The 14,682-nt window shown below is 39.8% G+C and overlaps 1 pseudogene; it reads left to right on the plus strand.

The window, feature by feature from the left end:
- Positions 1–366: 366 nt before the first annotated feature.
- LOC147028712 (uncharacterized) lies at positions 367–12,917 on the plus strand (annotated as a pseudogene).
- The last annotated feature ends 1,765 nt before the right edge of the window (positions 12,918–14,682 follow it).

Genomic DNA, 14,682 nt, shown 5'->3' on the forward strand with positions numbered 1-14,682 from the left:
AAAAGTTCTTTAAAGGTCTGAAAAGTATGAAAAGGGTTGAAGATGGTCAATACATCTCAAAAGGGTCTAAGTGGGTATTTAAGAGTCTTAGGGGTGTAATGTGTGCGATGGGCTCTACAGGCCCTACAGGGTGTAAAGGAGTGAAGCTGTTGTAAAGAAATTACCTCATGTTAGTAAATAAATTAACTCTTGAGTGCAACATGGCAATAATGGGCCAAATGACCTCCTCGTGACCGTTTAAACTACCCATTTAGGTGCATCGTGGTTAGAAATCTGATCGAAGAAAGTTTCATCATTAATTAACTTTGGGAGCTCAAAGCATTAAGGTCACAAACAAAATAACATTTAGGTTTTATATATGTAGAGATGGACAACCTATATTCCTGTTGCAGCCTCTTCTTCCTCTTTTCAGCAAGGTCGTGTTACTTCTTTTTCTTCCATCGACATCAACCAGCTTACAGTGAAATTCAGGTATCTGGATTGCCAAGATCTCTTGGCAAAGCCATGGCTAATGGAGAAACGCTCAATCAGAACTCCATTCAAAGTTGTGGGAAAGCTCACCCAGAGACGTCCAAAAAGTCCTTTTACATCTTGTTTTAAAATGAAATGAAAAAGGTAATTACATAATGGCTCTGGAAACAACCCCCAACCCCCCTGCAAGTGTAAAACTCAACAACATTTGGACATGCACCCACCCCTGCAAAATTCCAAATCCCAACCCTCACACGTTAGGTATGTAATTTTTAAGTGGCCCCTCAGATAAGACATCATTAAGAGGTCGGAGATATCGGTAATATTGAAAAATGAAATATATCTCCTTTGTGATTGAATATTTCTGTGACAGTGACCAGAAACCATTAATAATAATAATAATAATAATAATAATAATAATAATAATAATAATAATAATAATAATAAATGCTTGCCGAGGTTACCTGCTCCACCCACTCAGATATTTCATCACTGAATTTTTACACTGAATTCGTGTTTCTACCAATAATACGCACTCCCCAAAAATTGCTCATTTCAGGTTGAGACATCTACGATGAAAGTAATCAAACATTGATGATCAATTTACCATCAACAATCAAATCACGAAGTTAACTTGGTTATTTTAAACTATGCGTGCATGTATTTTTGTGGTGTATATTTGGTGAAGTTAACTATGATAGTAACCTTTTTTTTTCTTTCTAGAAACACTTTTCACCCTTGAGAGTTATGTCCTTCGATGAGCAGTAAAATTACCTTTAAATCGATGTGTGGATTGTATTTGTACTATGTTCAGTTTTTGAATGATTCACGCATTTGCAAGGTCACGCGACTCCTCCTTCGCCGATTTTATAAAGTAACTCTGTGGTGGTGGTCATATGGCAGATTAGCTGCCGGGGTAGCTATCATTTCTTGAAGCGCGACTGTGTGGCTGACGCAGTACCCCTCTACCAGTACACACATTGGAACTGGTACTCATTTCGCCGACCTTGGAAGGATGACAGGCTGAGTCAACCCCCCTGGTGTATTAATTCAGCGGCCGACGGGGCTTGAACTCAGGACCCGAGGATCCCAAGCCGCCACCCTAACCACTGAGCCAACACCAGGCTAAGTAAGTCTGTGTCGGAGTGGAGACCCATCCTGTATTGTGACCAATAGCCAAGGAGACTGCAGAGGCCGCACCAACGCTCTGCACTGAGTGTGGTCCCAATGGATGGATGGATAAAGTATCTATTTCAGTGAATTCATGATTTTCAAAATAATCCCTGAAATTTTCCAAAATACGTTCCACAATGGGGCTCACACATTTGAGCTCTGCAGAGATGCTGATGGTGCTGATATAGAATCATATGCTTAGGTATTCATCAAATGTATGCCTTCTATTACATTATGTTTTAATTTTACCCTTCTAATTCCTTTTCACTGAAATAGATACTTTATAAACACCCTGTACATATTGAACTTATATTAGGGTTATGTTTTTGGATTCTTATTTGATTTATGGATGTGAATGGTGATGCTTATAAGCATCATGTTGTGCTTATCCCCAGTGGTTTTGATAAGGTCAAAGACCTTCTCTTTAAGTCACTGCAGTCCTGATGTGAATGCTTCACTCCCGATTGTAGTTATATAAAGGTTTGACTTCTCAATGTGGAAGACTAACGTGCCTGACAAAATCTGTAGTTCACTCCGTAAAGCTCAGAACAGCTACAGAATGTATTCATCCTTCGGCAGGACAGAAAACATCATGTTCTGATCTTGCTAATCAAAAGGCTGAAGGTTTCCACCAGTCTCCACACTCAAAGTAATCTGTGGGACCTTATCAAGTTCATCCATTACCTCCTCCATCCCCTCACTCAACCCAAATTGAATCACCACAGACTCTGCTTGAGATAAGGCAGAATGTCTCAATTTGTGGTTGGACACCCGATTTTGGTTGGAATAGTGCATGTCATTCTCACTCGAGAAGCTCTGTTCAGCCTCGATCATGCATTGACAATGGGTTAAATGGCATAAATGCCAATGCTCTAAAATCCTTCTCTCCTCCGCTTGCTTCTCCTGTCTCTGCCTTCACCAACCCCCATCTGCCTGAAAGTTAGCACACATCACTCCCATCCACAAGAAAAGTGCAAAAACAGATCATATCAGTTATACACCAGTAAGATTACTCCCAATTCTGAACATAGTGATGGAATCGACAATTGGTGCTGATGTCATATTTCCTCTTTTGAAACCACTTGATGCGTAACCATCAGTTTATTTCACTGAACTATGTGTATGACGATGTTCCTTCTTCAGCAATGGTTGGAGGTGCTAAGTCTCAACATGAATTGAGGACCATCTTCTCATACATACAGTACCCCTTGCATTAGACAGACTGACATCCATTAGACAGCTCGGTACGTGAAGATCGCTGACTGTGGCAGACATAACCACCTTCCTCCACTGACACATTCATTGTGTTGCTATCAATGAAACGGTGTCCTCTCCTTTTCTCTCCCAGTGTCGGATGAAATCCACCAAGGCATGATGTTGGGCCCAGTTGTTTTCCTCAGCAAGAAAGATGACTTCTCCAATGCTCTTAAAAACCCACTCTTCCTTTGTGCAAGGACTTCACATTGTGCCAAACATTAACCACATCACACTGACAGCCAGATGGCAGCTGCATCACTCTCTGTTGATCTTTCATTGATTGGATGCTGGCCTGATAAATGCAAGATGTCTTTCATTCCTGGCAAATCTCAGTCTCACCTTGTCACTCTCGACGGACTGTGAAACAACCTATCAATTATCTTGGTCAGCCACTGGACGAAGTGAAATCTGCTAAACCTAACCTCTCCAATGCCAATCACAGAGAAAATCTGGCTTCCAAAGCCAGCTGTTAGGGTTAGGGTTGAGAATTCTCCATTGTTTTAAGTCTTTATTTGAAAGATCAGAACTACTCACAGTTCACAAGGACTTTGTCCATAGATAAATGGAGTACTGCTCTCACCTATGGGCTTGAAGATTCTACAGAATTCTAGAGAATAGGATTGAATATTCTATCGAATCTGCCAGCCTATAAGGGAGTTCTCAAAATGTTTCCTGAAATCTGTTGAATCTTAAGCTCTCAACATTATCAACGTCTCCCCCACTGAGGCAGTTCAAGCAGAAGCCTGTTGCTCTCACATCAAAGATGATGAAGGTCAGTTGCCTATTGGCTTTTCTCTGCCTCTCCAGTTTTGCTCCTACCTTTTCTTTCTCTCTCTCTCACAGTCTTCTGAACCTACCCAACTCTCAGGATGCATACTTTATTCTATTAGTTAACCCTCTCAGAATAAATTCCCAAAATCCAGGCTTTCTGACCACCAACACTCTTTTGTTCGTCCTTTCTCCCATTTATGGAATTGCCTTCCAGATATGATTCAATACTATTATCCCCCATGGCTTCAAACAAGCAGTGCACCACTAACACAAGTCATCCCCCATCACAACCAATGATCATTTCTACCCCCATAAATCCAACCTCGATCAACACTCTCACATAATTGTAGGTGGCTGCTTTTCTTTCCCTCCTCTCACTCCTTTTTTCTTGTTCATTCATTATCTTGCTTGTGTCGAACTCTTGCTCTACCATCACTGTGTTTCACTTCACCCTTTGTCACCTCGCTCCCCCATAAGTCTACATTTCTAATACAGAAAAGATGTGTTTTTAGCTCCAGTCTGATAGCAACATGTTAACTTCCACTAGAAGAAGCACAATAACAAGCTTTGAATCCAAATACTCAACATTGCGGCCATCATTGAGATTTGAACCCAATAAGTCTGGGATACATAGTCATTTGTCCTTAACAATAAACCACTACACATATCAACAGAAAAGCTTTTGTTTTGTTTGACTCAGGGTTATCAAATGTATTCACAAAATAGATTATACTTCTGTAATAGCGTATTGTACCAGTTTAAATATGAGCTTTTAATGTTTTCATTTCCTTTTATGTTACACTGCTGAACAGTCTTTTTGTACTGTCACAATATACATTATTTAAGTCCAGGAGTCAAACTTGTTCCTTTGATTTTAAAATGATCATTTAATACGTTTGTGGCTTATTTCTGTTGGTTTGTCATCCCCCAGGTGGGTTTCCCTTGAGAAGGTTTTGTTCATATTTCTGGCTCGGTATTTCCGGTCATTAGCTGCGACACCCAGCATTGTCACCTTTAGCGATAGTGAGATCTTTGTTGCAATTTCTCTACTTATATGGAAATGACAAAAAATATAATCATCAACAAAAGCAATCAAACACCTGCCCTCATTCAATAAATATTCATTCTTTCACCCTGAGTGTTAGTTCATTAATACTTCAACTTTCTTTGATGGAAAGTCAAGATTATTATACATTCACTTTTTTGCTCGGACTTTACACAACAGCATCCGGAATATTGGAACATTAGGCCATAGTAATGATGATCATTGTCAGAGATGTTCTGTTCATCGTCCAGACGAGTCAGGTTACCAGTTGTTACATGCATCTCCAGGTGCCATGAGCTGTAACCCACCCCAACAGAAGTATATCGACGGTATCAAACTGAGTCCAGGTAGATTCCCTGTTTTTGTATGCTGCATAAACACCCTTACGATCCCCAGTTGAAATGTATTACCAAAATTTAACCGGTTATTTATTCTTTGCTTATGTCTGGCATTTCATCCATCTTGTGCGGAGTTGTCTGTTCATGTTGATGAAACAAAACATTATAGTTTGAAATCAATCACAAATAAATGATAAAGAGTAAGTGAACAAAGTGATGAAAACTATAGAATCATCAGAAGCTTCTCGTACCAGTTCACCAGTGCTTTCCTGGAATGAGGCAAAGGTTTATGATGGACCGTGGAAAACCCATCCCGATGTGCTGTGCTGAAAACGGCTCGACTCGCACTGCAAGCACCGATCATGCATGGGCCTGGGAACAGGAAGAGCAGATAGGGTATCTGGCAATGCACACAGGCTGGGGAGTTCATCACACAGCATGTACGTCCAACAGCTTCCCTTGCCATCACTTACCTGGTCGTGTGAATGCATCTCCTAAAATCCTGCACTTTTTAATCATTTTAAGATTTTGTCACTTTGGACTTACAATTATATTGAATTCTTTATCTTCTATCTTGCTTTTTACTTCATTGTAATGGTTGGAACTGCCAATTTAATTAATGTCTTTATTAATTTCCTAGTGGGGTATGCTTACAAATTGTTAGCAATAACGAACCATGTTCACCATCGTCTCGGGTTGCTCACCTACATTTTTTTTCATTTATTCATTTTCATTTAATTATATTTTCATTTTTGGATGCTTTTCAATGTTTCTGTGATTTTTTTTTCCCAGTGTACAGGCTTGGATGTCCATCGGCCCACAAAATTTCAGCTTTCTACGTCACCCAGAAGGTACCGATCTTTAATATCAGTCAGTGAGTCAATGAGTCAGTGAGTGAGTGAGTGGTTATAATGAGCTTTATATATTACATTGATATTTTTTATTTATTGACATAATACATAGGGGTGGGGGTTGGTCATGTTATTATGCTTTTATTCTATTGCCAATTATTATTACTATTTTAAATGAATATCACAATTATATGTTATGATCATGATTATTGTTGTTGTTATTGGAAGTGGCCATGGGAAAACACCGTGATAACATGGAACGATGCTCTAGCTGCTATCTATGAACCTTAACATGGTGTTTTCCCAGAAAACACAATGAAACGTGAATTCCTCCAAGTAGCCACAACCTTTGTCTTTTGACCCTTTGGCCTGCTGGCACGCTTTGTTGTGATTGGATGAATAACGACCGAATGCATCGGCCACAGAGATACAGACACCAAATTGTGTGTTTTAATATGAAGATGATGAAACTGCACCTAAGACAAATAGCAATGTGGATGTGTTAAATATCACGACATTATCGTGGATCATATGCCTTTTTATTCAGTGAGTTGTCATAACTAACCCCAATGGTGAGTTTTCCTTATTGTACAGTATATTTTCATCGAAATGTTTAGCAGTTTTACACATGAAATAGTACATGTTTGCATGTTTGTGCTGTTTTTGTTTTTTCCAATAACCCATGGTTCACGATGCCGTCATTTCCAACATACATCAAATATACTGCATTGGTTTGTCTATTGTCACCTCATGTTATTGTTTTTCCTGCAAAAGTATACTGATATCTCATAGTCTTATTTAGTCATAAAAGGGCATGTTAATGCTTGCTAATATCATTGTAATTAATATAAAAGTGTGTTTATTGGTACATCATAATATTATTATTCTGACACAATTGACTCAGTGGTGGAGTGTGTAAAGTCTTTATTTTTCTTTGGTACGGGTTCATTTCCCACAACTACTCAGAAAACCAAGCATGGAGAGGAGATGGGCACCACTAGGGCTATTTGCCCATAAAAAGGCCACATGGGTGCCCCGATAAGCTTGATTATAATGTATTACGACCACGACCACACTCACTATGCAATGTAAGTCCGGTGCTATAAGTTTCTCCGCAAGCCTCATACACTCTGAATTAAAATAATGATTTGAAGTTATTACAGGTATAGTGGATAAAAACTGAATGAAAATAATAAAATGTTTCTAAAAAATCTTTTTCAATTATGCCTGCGACAAAAGGGGATTATGTTCTCATTGCATAATCCACATGCACCATACCATGCGAAGGAAAGACAGCAAGCTTCTCTTAGCTCCTGTGGTTATGTTCATGAATCCCTGGTGACATTTACTGATACATACCAGATGGGTAGGTTATACTTCTAATGGGAAATATCAGAACTGTCCCATAACCATTGCCTGCTGTACAGGGGAATTCAAGATGGAACGGTTAACCGCTTCCTTCATGTCCCAAAACTGCAGTTCCATGTTTAAAACTTCAACGTTCAGATGATCAATGAACACATTTAAAATGGTTGCTGGATACAATCTTCTTCTTAATTCTATTATTTTTTAAACCTGTACCATATACTCTTTACAATGCATTGGTGTTGCCAAAGGTTATACTGAGTGGTTTGCCATTGTCCTCCCAGCACAGTTTGTCTATGTCCTATCCTTTTGCATGCTGAATGCCAAGCAAGGAAGCAGCAAGTACTATTTTTTAATATAGTCTGATTTGACTCAGCCTGGGTTTGAACCACTGACCTCCTAGACTCAGAGTGCATGCTTTAACCATTACACCACTGAGTTAATTCTATATAGTACTTTATACAAATGATTTTTTTTTGTCTGGTTGCTGTTAATCTTTTCTATTGTTTCACCAAAAGTTTTGTATATATTAAAACATAAACTTCGCTTTTGTTTACATTGCATTTGTCATATGAAGATCGCATTGTGTTATTTGAGTGGGCAAAGCTCAGGGTGAGAGTTACTCCAATGTGACATCATATTGGTTTGTTCTGTGAATTTGGTGATTATATGTGCAGTTAAGTTAGAGTTAAGTGAAATAGGACTGCATTTTGAAAACAAATTGCACACACCGTTCATGATTCATGAAACAATTTACCGGCTCTTTCTAGAACAATGATAACATAGCTGTACATCGTCCTAAAACATGCTATTTAGTGTGATTTTGTCCTTTCTATGCTCATCGCAAAAATAAACTTAATGTCCTTGAGGCATTCAATGTTTATCGCATACTCTGCAGTCTATCAGACCCGAACCACCATGGCAAGCTAAGCATTTAGGTAGGCCACTAGCTATAGGCCTCAATGATCTTTAGCTAATAAAGGTGTTTGAATGAGTCTTTACGCATGAATGACGTATCCCATTGCCTCTCCAATTTTTGTTGCCATCAGATTATATATGGAGTATATATGGATTGCTTATATCTTACATATTGGGGCCTCATATATGACTTCTACTGGGAATGGCTTCAAGTGTGAGATGTGATATTGCTCCCGACACACTTACAGCCCAATTGCAACCTTTATTCAATGCATAACTCCATTCCTAAAGGTGGCAAGCATTGCTAACACTTAGAGATGACGACTCAAGTCGACTTGAACTCAATTTGCAAATTTTGTGACTTGCAACTTGACTTGAGACTTGGCCTTAAATACTGTATTTCAGACTTGACTTGAGACTTGAGCTTGTAGACTTTTTTGGCAATGATGCCAAATGAATGAACACGAAATCAAAATAAATATATGTCAGTGATGTGTTTGTGTCTAATTTTCATTCAATGTCTGGTAGGAAGTGATTATTATATTTATAAACAAAGACTGCCAGAGTCGCATGGAAAAGGGAGCACAAACTACGTCAATAAATCACACCCGAGATGACAAAAGGTGTAAGTTATACACCGCCCAAAGCGCCGCTGAACTCCGAGCCTCCGATCGCACGTACATGTGTCTAGTGGAGTAAAAGGAAGTAATTCACAAAGAAAAGCAAGTGGACATAAACTTTCATTACATGGATGATGGATTATACGTTGTTTAATTTAGTTGGTATGAATGCCGTACGGCATACGTACGGAGTTGCTATTGCTGCTGCTGCTCGGTTCATACCCATTTACCTTGTTTCATGTTTTTTTTAAGACTACTGTACATGTTTTATGGCTCATAATGGAACTAAAATAAACACACAAACACGCACACACACACACTGGATTGAGTTTTGAGTGGATGTTCTTACCATTATACTTTAAAGACTGAGCGTCACTGCATAGCTTGCTGCTACTCTGCACAAGTACGCTCACTTTGTTGCCGGTAGCATGGCGGAGATTCTGAGGGTGATCTTATTTGCTTATAAACAATTTGATGGTGCAGGGAATGAAAGGAGTCCTGCACGTCAAACATGCGGTACAGAAATTTCAGATGGACCATCCATGACATCAAATTTCATTTGTCACCTAAAAACCCACCCACGGAGGAAAGTTTTCATTTCCATTGGACATTCTAACATGTTTCGGTTCTCACTTTCTAACACTTGCACTGCACTAACACGAACTAACCCAGTAACACTTAGCCTACACGTAACCATAAAAGTATTAACGGCTGACACACTGTGCTGTATTCCTGCATAAATGCAGATAAACAGCATTTACCCACATTTTTTCAACACCTCAGCATTTACTCACTTCATCTTTTTTTATTTTTTTTTTTCCAAAGGATCGTGAATCAACTTCAAAGTCATAGGCAATACATATTAAATTTCTTATAATAAATGGTGGGTCCATAGCCATATTTGACAACTATTCACCATCGTTTGATAAATCATCAGTTTATTGAAGTGCCCTCAGATCTGAGCACTTGGGGAAACTCTGTGGAGGAACTCTGGGGAGGATTTGATAGAGCAAAGCACTTACCTTGTGTAGGCCTTCTTGGGTTGCTTTATGCAGTTTCTACAGCTCGAGGAGTGTGGGAGGTGTCAATTATTTATATAATCCTAGCCACCTGGGTTTAGTTGATTAGTTGAGAGCTGAATTGGCTATTCCCTTTCCATCACAGGTGAGAGATGTGGGTGGGTCTTTATATATTAAGTTGAATTATATGTTGAATTTTTTTAAAAATATATATTTTAAAAAAAGTTATATACTGTATATATACACTACTTGGCCAAAAGTATTTGGAAACGTGCTCGTCCAACATCTCATTCCAAAATCATGGGCAGTACTATGGAGTTAGTCCCCCCCCCCCCCTTTGCTGCTATAACAGCCTTCACTCTTGGGAAGGCTTTCCACGAGATGTTGGAACATTACTGCGGGGATTTGCTTCCATTCAACCACAAGAGCATTGTGGGGTCAGGCCCTGATGTTGGGTGATTCGGTCTGCCTCGCAGTCGGCATTCGTTCCAATTCATACCAAAGGTGTTCCATGGTGTTCAGGTTACGACTCTGTGCAGGCCAATCACCTTCTTCCACACCGATCTCGACAAACCATTTCTGTATGGACCTCGCTTTGTGCACGGGGGCATTGTCATGCTGAAACAGGAAAGGGCCTTCCCCAAACTGATGCCACAAAGCTGGAAGCACAGAATCATCTAGAATGTCATTATATGCTATAGCATTAACATTTCCCTTCACTGGAATTAAGGGGCCTAGCCGGAACAATGAAAAACAGCCCCAGACCATTATTCCTCCGCCACCAAACTTTACAGTTGGCACAATGCATTCGGACAGGTGGCGTTCTGGTATGAGACCAGGTCAATTTTCAGAAAATGTTAATGGTGGAGGTATTTCATGTTGACGGCTGGCAAACACCTTTTTAGATGTATTTATATGTTCTAAATCAATCTAGAGGGTTTGCCCAGCTGCATTTTCAAAAATTAACCCGTAAACTTGACATATCCAAGATGGCCACCATCGCTTATAGAAAATACCTAAATAATTGTATCTCGAGAACTACTTGACCAATATCAATGATATTGATGTCTATATTAGGGTTTTCCCACATGCTTGATCAGTTGGAATAAGTTTTAAGTTGATTGTAGGTCAAGGCCATCCATTGGGACAAAGGTCAAGGTCATATTTTGACCTCTTGGTGCAGAAATAGGCGTATCTCACGAGGAACCTGGTCTACACTAATATGTTTTATCTGTCTTTGCAGGCATGTGGCTATATGACTTGTAGAAATGGATGCTGATCCAGCTTCAAGAGCACGGGGAGTCTTGTTAAATTATGACAAATGTATAATATGTGAAGAAGATAACAAACAACACCTTGTTACACCTACATGTGATGGCCTAAAGACAATCCATAATGCAAGACAAATTAGACTGAAGTTACGGAATGACAATTTTAGATCTGCAACTGATCGGCTTCCTGATGTGTTAGCTGCATGTTCTTCTCCATCAATAACATGTCACAATGGATGCCGTGCCTCCTGTACAAGTGCTTACAAACTCGAAAGACTGAAAGCTGCAGGGAGAACACTTGATCAAATTCAATGTAGTTCTTCAGCCCCCACAACCCTTGAAGAAAAAATCCTCCTATGAAGTAAGGTGACACAGATTAACTGGAACCTGTGCATATTTTGCCAACGAGAGACCAAGGAAAAAGTCCACCTTGTACAGGAGAAGCAAGTTAGCAAACGAATCCTAGAAGCAGCCAAGTATGACCCGACTTTGAGGACACAACTGGCTTGTGTAAATGATCTCATAGCAGCTGATGGCAAACATCACAGTACCTGCCATGTCAGATTCAAACGGAGCACTGACAAAATAAGAAAATCAGCACTAAATGCCAGTGATGTAGTATTGCTTTGGCTTTGTCATGAGCTTGAGTAATTAGCATCACATGCTGATATTCTAGAGCTTACAGATGTGTGGGAAAGATACTGTACATGAGCTAATGAAGCGGACATCACCATTCCATCATCATATATGAGTCGAAGGAGCACATTCAAAGATAAGTTAGCTGAACGTGTGGATGGTGTGTATGAAGTTATAGTTCTCCATGATCAAGCACGCACAGAACTCAGAACACTACTCATCCCAACCAAGTTCCGCCACATCCCATTATCTGACACGGTGAAGGATGATGGTGTAAAGCTCACTATTCCCACATTCAAGCATCAAACGGATGACTCGTTTCTCTCCATGCTGCATGTTGCACTATGCATACGAGGTGATATGTTATCACATCCGAAGCCTGATGGAATTGAAATCAGTGAGGACAGAGTGATAGATTATGTGCCAGACAGTCTGTACATGTTCCTCAACTTACTATTGGGTGGACAGCAACTCTTAGAGAATAAAGTGAACAGTGATGGTGATTACAAGCATGATTCACCCCGCCAAACCAGAATACTTAGCATTGCTCAAGATCTTATTTATACTGCTAGCGGAGACAAAATTCATACCCCAAAACACATTGGAATGGTAAGTACTCTTCACCAAGCAACACGTTCGAAGGAGATAGTTGACATGTTTCATCAAGCTGGCCACATGATGAGTTACCGTAATGTTATCAGGCTGCACACGGCACTAGCTGAAAAAACACTAACAACCATGGATGACAATGGCTCGGTCGTGCCTCCCAACTTGGTTGAAGGACGTTTTGTTCATTTTTCAACTGACAATGTGGACATAAATGAAGCCACTTTGGATGGAAAAGGAACTTTTCATGCTACCCAGGTTGTAGCATGGCAGAGATGCCCACCCAAAGTTAATCCACTTGATGGTATCAAGTTTTCCAAGACAGGAACACTGCACACCCCAGATGCTATGAACGACATAATACCCGCACCTAACAGTGGAACCACCGAAGGCCCATACAATGATGAGATTACACCTGGTTGGTTTACACAATCGATGGATGAATGCCAGTCAGCGAAGAAAGCCCATGTGACTGACATGGCATTCACAATGACGCAATGCCTTTTTGGACTTCCTTCAATCAAAAGGCAAGCACGGTCAATCCAGAGCAAACATCAGTGGGGTACTAACCCATAATCCAGGCTCCTGCACATGATATTGATACGCTGTGTTTCGTCAGGCGAGCGTTGCATGTAGCTCAATTGATGGAACAGGAACATCTTGTTCTAACAGTGGATGAGGACCGATATCGGAACATTTTACCTGATGGTACATAAACTAAGTCCTCCACACACACGTAGTAATGCAACATTACAATATAATTGTGGACATATAAAAGTTTATATTTTGTGATGTTAGATACATTATATATATATATATATATATATATATATATATATATATATATATATATATATATATATATATATATATATATATCTGTAATGTTTGATAGCTAAACCAAAATCCGTTACAACCCAACGAGATTCAATGCCACCCATCTGGAAAAGCATCTCATTTTATGATAAGAGCTGGTGCTGAGGACCATGCTCCACCGGTTGGTCAAGTGCTGGTAACCTCTGACCACACTCTTATTAGGCATCTGATTAAGTAATAATTATATAAGTAAACCAGAACATTTGCAGTTTTAATCAATGTTATCAGTTAAGTCTTTTCACCTGCCTCGTCTGTGTTTAACTTAAATTTTCAAGTTTATATTCACATATCGGATCAAAGGTCTATTCTAAAATATGACAAGGACAATTGAACATTGAGTTGCTAAAGGCACTGAAATTTTAAGAATGCCATTATACAGGCACATGATCGTTCCCAGTAGATCATAAAGTATGACTTAGAATGTTGACGTTTTATCCAGTTATTCTGTAAAAGAAAAGGGAGTTGTCATGATCGTTATTTTCACTGTCTCATGTCATGTTTGCAAGACACAATAAAGAGAACCTCATTTTGGAGTTGACTTCTTCCATGCTGGATTCTGTGTTAAGGCCTAAGTCACATTTGCCACGCCGGCCGTGGGGTCTCCAAAATCTACGGCCACTATCAATTATACGGTGGCCACAGTATTTCCACGGTCACACAATGTAGTAGTCACATATGTTTTTATTTTTCGGGGAGCCGCACAGCGTATTTAGAAATTGTGGAGACCGAAAACGTGGGGTTGCCGTACGGTCTTTGATTTGATGTCGTACGGTGACCTTAAGGGGGCCCTGCGGCGGCCATAGAATTTTCAAGGCAGACGCAAGGTACCCTCAAGGTGCCCGCAAGGCGACCGCAGGGGGGCCCCAAGGCGAACGTGCGGCCAGACGGACGGTCACGAGTGGCTTCATTTTTATTTTATTTTATTTTTTTTACCAGTTTTTTTTTGTTTTTGGCTTGTCGAATTGCTATGGCAAACGTAGAAATGAAAAAAGTTATAACTCCGCGTTATAATTCCACGGCGACCCCTACAGCCTGTAAAAGATAGCCAAACGGCGTAGAGCCACCCTGAGGCCACCACAGAAACTCTGCGGCCGCCGCACGTTTCTGTCAATGCAGAGGGCATACGGCCGCCGTATCCTCACCGTAGAGCAAATGTGACTTAGGCCTTAATGTGGTGCATGTTTTGAAGCATTACAGCTTGTAACAGGCTTTAATGAACATTATAAGATATGCATCATGCATGTGTTGATATTTGATTTTAGCAGTTTATAAATTAACAGTCTTGCCAGCCATTTCTGCTTTATTGATATGCAAAAATTCAGTAATGATTTCCCATTCATTATGAAACTAATTTGGTAACTGCACCCCTCTTCTACATTGATCAATGATAAAATATAACTATAGCTGTATTCATTTACAGTCAGTATATCCCACATTGGAACCATGATATTATGATATAGTAAAG

This window comes from Eptatretus burgeri, chromosome 4 (assembly GCF_056783735.1).
Source record: "Eptatretus burgeri isolate ZD-2024b chromosome 4, Ebu_testis_v1, whole genome shotgun sequence".
Classification (NCBI taxonomy): Eukaryota; Metazoa; Chordata; class Myxini; order Myxiniformes; family Myxinidae; genus Eptatretus; species Eptatretus burgeri.